We start from the raw sequence: 8,629 nt of genomic DNA, 5'->3' as shown, positions 1-8,629 counted from the left end.
TGACTGCTTTGAAAAGGCTTCGTACGCTCGATATCTGAAAGGTGCTGATGAGCCGCTTCCCGCAGATCAGCGATCACATCAGGAAAGCTCTTCTCAAGTTCCTGCAGCTTGTCCACAGACAAGGAAAAAAGTGTGCAGGAACTTAAGGCACGAAGTTGAGCAGGCTGCTGTCCTCCCAAGAGCAAACTGATCTCTGCAAAGACATAACAGAGAAATCCAAATAGAAAAAACATTCAATATATAAGCAAGAAACTTAACTACAAGCCAAATACGTCATAACACTTTTATAGAGTACGGCATTTCTCCATCAAATGATGAAAACAAGTAGATCTACAGTAAGTCAACATAAAAAGTAGACTGGCGGTACAGTATATACTGTATGTATATTTTCTTTTAAATATACCAATGGCACACTTAAAGGTTTTTCGGTCGTTTTCCAAGTTGTCCGAATTATGTCTGAATTCTTTCACACATACTACCAGCTTCCTGTCAAAAGTAGGAAGTTCTTGGTAAAAATGATATGATGTGTGTCTCTGTAAAGTTCAAACTGAATTAAAGCAAGTTTCTCATACACCACCTCCAAAGTACTCTCCAGACAAGAGCTCCTGCTGGAAAGACTTGATCTCCTCGTGTACCCGTCCACGCTCGATGAAGAACATCCTGTCAGCAGGACCGTTCCGTTGGATGATGATGTCGCCTGTCTGGAAGATTTCGCACTCCAGCTTCATCAGAACGGCCTCGATCAGCGTGACATCGCCACTAGCAAACAGCCATCCCTTCATCAAGTTTGGGCACATGACTTTCATAACATCCTACAGTACGAAACATGAATGTCTTTTACCTTTGAGCTCATGAATATGCTAATTTGCTCCTACACATGAACAAAATAAACGTTTAGAAGGTATACACATTTACACTCTTTTGATCGGTCAGTGACAACATTTGACAAAATGGTATAACTGCACACGTCAGTTCATATTTTAAAAAATCTAACTTTCTCAATTTGACAAACCTTTTTTAGCGATTCTTGCAGGAGGCCAAGACAGCTCCTTTTCTGTTGCCATCTGTAGCCTGCAATGGCACGCTTGCGCAATGCCTTGGGCAGATGTTCGAAGTTTTTCAGCTACAGATGTAACATATCAAATATGCCATTATATTATCTGACGTACCTTCAGTTCATTTAATAAAAATGAGCAAATGTTACAAAAGAGCACCTCTTTTACGTTCGCATTGCTAGCTGCAAATGTTGCTATCTGCCATGCAACAAGTGCAATAAACATCGATCGGCCAATCACAGTACTTATGATGGCGGCCCATTGTTCTTCAATACCTACAAATCAGAGAAACACATCCATGCAAACGCCATTATTGCATCTTTTTACATCCTTTTTGAGTGCTGCTTGCTTTTACTAGGTTGTGGTAAGTTTTATTGTTAAGGATTTGGTCAAAGCCCTGAGTTCGTCTAAATGCAAGCATCGCTGAATTTAAGTATTTCGAATGCATGTTGGAAGTGTGACGTACGTGTCGGAGGGTCAGAAGCTCCACATAGTGTCCCGGTCATTTGGCAGAATGCACGAAAGAAAGAAGATGAGTACTTCTCTCCAATTGAGGCATTCTACGTAATGTGTCAAAAAAAGAATAAAACAGGCATTCAATTCACGTGACTTCTCACCATATTAAAAACCATGTACCATTTACCAGGAGGTGTTCTTGTGTGACCCAGCTATCAGGTGGAAATTCACCCAGCCCGGAGAGGAAAAACTGGATGCAGGCGTTCCAGTGCATAATAAGAAACAGCACCACTGCAACAAACAAGGTTCTAAAGGTTCTTCTCACTGCTACAAGCTGGATGTGTAAATCCTACAAGCACGTACGAAAACACCATGCAACCATTACAATCACACTCCATACAACAACAAAAATGTCTACTTTTGTATGCAAGAAACTGGCTATTCCTTACTTCTTCAAGTTCCAAGAAAAACCTGGTGAGTTTCGGGACACGGAGCAGACGTATCATGCTCAGAATCCTCACAAACATGAGGATCCTCATGATCTTTGAGGCCATCAGCGAGCTCGTGTCAACGTGATAGTTTTCCTGAAACAAATCAAATATGGTTTTATAGTAAGACGTCGAATAGTTGATATCATCAATGTGACTGATATTAATAAGGCCGAATAAGCAAACTCACCAAAATTATGATGAAGACATCCGCCGGAAACGCAGCCAGCAGGTCTGGAACAAACCACGAGCTTAGATAGTCTTTCTTTATCAGCTGAGGATCAAGAACGAGCACCTAGACGGAACAAAAAAGTGCGGACTGAAAATCTGTTTTGAATATAAAAACATAGACAGGTGCAGCTAAGTAAGATAATCATATTTACGTTGTTGTCATCAGTTAAACTGGACTATTTCTAAAAATGTGTGATTGGCATTATTAAGGCGTTCATCAGTAATCTGGCTAATGCAAAGGTTTAGTTTTCATTTCGTTTCTTGTTTTTCACCCAGAACGCTGTTACGGCTGGTTTCCTACCTGACCATGTTCCTTGAAGAATCCCATTCGAAAGTTTATCAAGATGTCAAAACAGAACACTATGTCTGAGATGACATTTAAAGATAACCAAATCTTGTGTGAGCTTTTGTGGATATCCTCAGAAAAGGCCATGTCCAAAGGGATGGCAAACAAGTTGAAAGATGTAAGGATGATCATGAACAGCAGGTATACATTTCTGCGGAAAAAAAAAAAGGCTTTGAAACACAAAATCTATTGTATGTTGCTTGGTTAGCTAATTCACTCAAAGTCCCACCGCATTCAATAATGTGTCGTTGTGTCACTCATCTTTTAGCACTGAAATAGCATCTGTAAAAGTTTTTTTCCTGTGATTATGATTTATTCATGCCTTAAAAAGGCTGAAATGTAACATTTGTACTGTATACATAGATGCTTCATTTGACGTGTGAGCAGCGTGTGCTGGTGTTGCAGAAGCAGAGCTGAAACATCAGTGATGGTTATATACTGTATGTAGTATATGCACCATCCACATCTATGCCTCACATGAAGTTGTAAACAGAGGCAGTTTCAAACAGCATTTTTTAAACCGTCTTTGGTAAATATATGGAGAAAATACTCTACAATGGATTCAAGTATTGAAATTGCACACGGTTTATCTTAAAGCGTATATAAAAACACGATTATCGATTTATCGATTGTTCAAAAGAGGGAGTTTAACTCAAATTAAATTCCTTTATGATTTTGTTTTCACATTTTCCTTCATATGCAAAGATATTTCTAGTAACAAAAAGTCCAGGGCCCTTTTCCAGTGGAAGGAATGAATGCCTTTCATGATTTAACCTCCTCAAATAAGCATTAATACAAATGATTTGTACCCCGACCCCAAAAAACACAAGATTTTGGTTAAATGTGGTGGTGCATTATTAATAAAATGAGATTTTTCCGGTTACCTGGCCCGACTCCGCGGATGTATAATACAAGTCTCTTTGTCAGACGGTTCTCTGTATTTCAATGGCATCCTTCCTGTAAGCAAGTTTCAGCGAAAGGTGAAAGACGATCTCTTCTGATGCTGGTCGTGAAGCGAAGTGTACAGTTGACCGTTGCCTCCGTTGTTTTTTAAATTGCATCGAGTGAATTTGAATGATGCAGATCATCGTCATATTCATGCCGCTCCACCAGCAGCGGCTCGCCCATAGAGGGCGCTGGGGTGCCGACCTCCCTGCCAGTTTTTTATTTGTATTTAAAAAAAAAATCTTTTAATAATCTCTCATTTTGAAAAATAATCTGTGTTAATTACATGATATTAATGGTTTTAATCTAGAATGTGTTTAGAACTCTCCAGAATGATATTTGGATGTTGGTGTAGTAGTAGTAGCCAATAGGCTGTCTTCCCTGGGCTCCAGTTCGCTCAGCCCTACAGTGCTGGAATTTAAGCCAATGGTTCCCCGGTTGCTACGCAAAAAAGTTTATATTTCGCCAATCATCGTCGTGTAATTTTAAGGTTTAGGGGCTCTGAAAATATCGCCTGTAGTACCAAGATTAGTGATGGGCGATACCACATTTTTTTGATGCGATACGATACCGATATTTTTTCTTTAAATTTAAGCGATACTGATACCGATGCCGATACTGCTATCATTTTTAAAGTGTATGAGAATTTTTCATTTTTATAATAGAATATAATTACAATTAAAGACAAATTACGACTTGTACTGGCCATTAATAACATATTTATTATAAAAGGTTAATTTAACAAAAAAATTAAATGTTTAAACCACATTCTTCCAAAAATTATGATGAAATAACGTAAATCCTAAAAACATTAACTGTGCATTTTTTCACTGTCATTTTAAACAGGCCATTTTTCTTGAACTGTTACACTTACTGTACAGAACTATTACTGAACTGTACTGAAGTTTCCTATTGCAAACTTTCATTTGTGTGCGCGCACAAACACACTTATTTTTATTTGCCTATTTGTACCAAGTGACAAGGGATTACACGTAATAGGTTAACTAATGACCAGCTCTTTGTACCTGGATACTTTTTGCCTCCCTGGAAAGTCTCCTGTAACGTCTTTTGTCGGACAGATGAAGACTGGGCAGAGGAAGACTGGGCACGGGCAGCTTGGTTTCGTTCAACCTCTTTATAAGTTTGTAAATGTTTAAAAAGGTTGCTAGTATTATTGCTGTGTGCCACTTTTTTATCACATATATTGCATCGTGCAATATTGTAGAAAAATAGCACCACACCACGCTACTTTTCCTCTCTGCCATCGTGCCGCTCTGTTTAAAATGAATGCGTCGTCCACGTGACCACACAACTCGCGCTGCACCATCAAAATACACCCGCAGTGCATGCGGGTATGACATCAATTACGTATGGGTAAAGTCCACTACGTCATCGCGCTACAGACTGCACGCACGCACAGCCGGCTGGAAAGTTTTAACATTTTAAACACCGCCACCGATTGACATAAACACTGCACAGCTTTGATAACATTTAGTCATGCCTTAATTAAGATATCGATACTTTATATGAAATATCGATACCTAAACAGTAGCTTTCGAGTATCGATATATCGATACTATAGCATCGATGTGCACATCCCTAACCAAGATTAGAGCAGTGCACCACTTTTTACCTTTTACCTCAGAGCGGAGTGCGAGTGCAGTATGGCGGCGCCGGCGACGTTGAATATCAATAATGTAGTCGTGGGAGTTAATCTTGCCCCAAATTCAGTAAAATCTCTACACCTGTATCCATTCGAAAGAAGAACATTAGCGGAAAAACTAATTGTAAAAGAACTCGGACCAGACAAGCCAGAAGTGAATATAACGCAAAAGGCGCGAGAAAAGGAGAAAACCTACAAGAGAACCTTTCCCCGAGGTTGGTTCGATCGAAAGGTTTGGCTTACTAGCTGCGGTTACGCCAATGCAATCTTTTGCTTCCCTTGCTTACTGTTTAAAACAAGTGCTTGTGATAGCTGGTGGACACAGACAGGGGTGACAGACCTGAAACATATGTCAGAACGCATTAAGAAACATGAACGGGCAAGAGTGCATATGGACAACTCTGTGAAGCTAGCCATGCTAGGCCGAATTAGTATAGCCACACAGCTAGATGAGGGACACCGCATTGCCATAAGAAGGCACAACGAGGAGGTGGACAGGAATCGGCATATTTTGTCAAAGATCATTGATGCCGTGAAATGTTGTGGTGCCTTTGAACTTGCTTTGCGTGGTCACGATGAGAGTGACGCATCAGAAAACCCTGGCATTTTCCTGGGTCTAATTGATCTTATGGCCTCAATCGACCGTGAGTTGGAGGTGCACCTGGAGAACGCCACTGTTTTTAAAGGCACTTCGAAGACCGTGCAAAATGAACTGTTAGACTGCGCATGTTGTCAGTTCTCAGAGACCGCATTCTGGAAGAGGTGAAACAGTCGGACTATATTGCCATTCAGGCAGACGAGACAACCGACATCTGCACTCATTGTCAGCTTGTGCTTGTGCTACGGTACATAGATGGCCACAACAACATTCAACAACGTTTTTTTGAGTTTATCGCGCTTCCAAATGCGACCGCTGATACGATTGCCACTGCATTATTGGAAAGGCTGAGCACCATCCTTCCTGCGGGACAAGAGAGAAAATTAATTGCCCAGGCCTATGATGGTGCCGCAGTGATGAGGGGTGCTACAGGTGGAGTGCAGCGTATAGTGCAAGACGTCTACGGGAGTGCATACTACGTTCACTGTTATGCGCATCAGTTGAACCTCATTATGCAGCAGGCAACATCCCACATCCCAAAGATCGGGCAGTTTTTTTCAGACATTGGGGGGTTTTCTACATTTTTTTCCAAGTCATTCAAACGAACGGCAGTGCTGGATGAAGTGGTGGCACACAGACTTCCAGGAGCTTCAACAACGCGATGGAACTTCCACAGTCGTGCTGTTAACACAGTTTACGAGCACAAAGATGAACTGGTTAAGTGCTTCCAAACCATTCGAGACAGAGGAGACTTTGATGCCATATCGAAGAGAGAGGCCGGGGGTTGTATGAGAATGTTGGAAGATGAGGTTTTCTGTTTCATCCTGGCGTTATTCCACAAAATCATGCCACATGTAGACATGCTGTTTAACCATCTGCAGAAGAGGAACATAGACTCTGTCTTCATCGCAGGGATCACCCAGAGGTTCACTCACAGCATACAGGTGATCAGGTAGGCTATGATTTTGCATATTGGCTAAAAACATGCTTATGCAGCCTAAAGAATAAAAACATAAATCCATATGGCTTAGCACAACAGAACCTATCATAAATATTACAATTTTGCCACCATGTTAGACTAGTGAATTTATTTGTGATGAATCTAGATAACATTGACTAGGCCCAACACAACAATAGCACATATTTTAATACAGGTTTATTAAAATTATGTTTATATCTCCAGCAAGTTGGTTTCTGATACAGTAATTTCAGGGTGGACAGTGACTTGTGAAACTTATTTTGGATCAGGGACTCCGTTCCTTCTCTAGTTGAGGATGAGGAGTATAGGGGACCCGTACAGGAACCACCCCCGAAGAGACGGAGGGCAATGGGAGAAGAAACGCAACAGCATCTGGCAATAGAGGTAAGCAGTAATAGAAATTCTGTTTCTGTATTCTATAGCCTATATGTATTTGTGTTTGTTTGCACATTTTTGTATTCTGAATTGTCGAATCTATCTACTTTTTTTTCACATTTGTGATTTTATTAATTAGTGCTATATGGTGTGTATGTGTGAGTGAGTGAGCGAGAGAGAGAGTGATAGAGACCGCCAATAAAGCGAGTGAGTGAGTGAGTGATAGAGACCGCCAATAGAGCGAGCGAGCGAGCGAGTGAGTGAGTGAGAGCTAGTGTCTGTATTGTAATTAATAAAACTTACTTGCTCATAACAAAATTGTAACTGCTATGAATATGCTGATTTTGTTGTATTGTTGAACTGAGAAATGTGAAAACTTAATGTTTTCTGTGCTTACTCTTCTACAATTATGTCTAATTTCATAGGTGTGTGATACCATTATGAGCCATGCCAAGGAGAGGTTTTCTTTCACCAATCATCTCATCAGTGCCACTCTGTTGCAAGGAGACTTGTTCCCACAACACAGCAGAAAGTTCCCAGATTCAGCACTAGGAACCACGGTGGAAGCCTATCCCATGTTGGACAAAGCCAGACTTAAAACAGAACTGTCCCTTATCTATGAAAATGAGGACTTCCAGGGTTGCAGTGGTGCACTGGCTCTCTTTCAGGTTGTAATGGAAAATAACCTTCAAGACACATTCACTGAAACTGTAAGTCTTCTCAAGATCCTCATCACCACCACACCAATGACAACAGCAGAATCAGAGAGGTGCTTCTCTACTTTAAAGAGGATCAAAACGTTCCTTAGGAACACTATGGCACAAGATCGCCTCAACGCTCTGGCTATGCTCTCTATAGAGAAGAAACTCACACGGGACATTCCAGATTTCAACACAAGGGTCATTGAGAGATTTGCCACTCAGAAAGATAGACGAGCAAAGTTCCTGTACAAATAAGAGTTCTCCATCCCCTTCACTCACTCACCCCGTTCAATTAATATTGTCTTTTTAGACCATTGGTATTGACTGGTTTGAGTTCTTTTATTGGTATAGGCAAGGGACATGGACTAAAATGCACCAGAATGCAGGAAATCACATCTATGAAATTAAAAAATTTCTGGGGGAGGATCCCCCCAGATGCCCACACACACACACAAACAGCCCCACCTAAAATATTTTTCACCAGCCGCCACTGGTGACAGGTCTGCACGCGCAGCTCACTGCATCACAAGCCTTGCTGTCTTTGATCTCATGCGCCTATTTGACACTTAAGCATTCTTGTTTTATTGCCAAAAATGCAAGTTTTTACTGCAACATTGCATGTAAACACGTTCGTGCAGAACACCTGTTTTGGCAGATATCCATAAATCAGGACAGGGAAACACCACTCCCACAATCCGACAATGTGTCTATTATTCTATTCTCTTGAGGCGTATTCTCCTCCCCTCGCAGTGACAAAGATTGTTGCATTATACACCAGGGAATGTTATTCTA

Source organism: Barbatula barbatula (genome assembly GCF_947034865.1).
Source record: "Barbatula barbatula genome assembly, chromosome: 2".
In the NCBI taxonomy this organism is placed as follows: domain Eukaryota; kingdom Metazoa; phylum Chordata; class Actinopteri; order Cypriniformes; family Nemacheilidae; genus Barbatula; species Barbatula barbatula.
Note: the sequence above shows the minus strand (reverse complement) of the source record.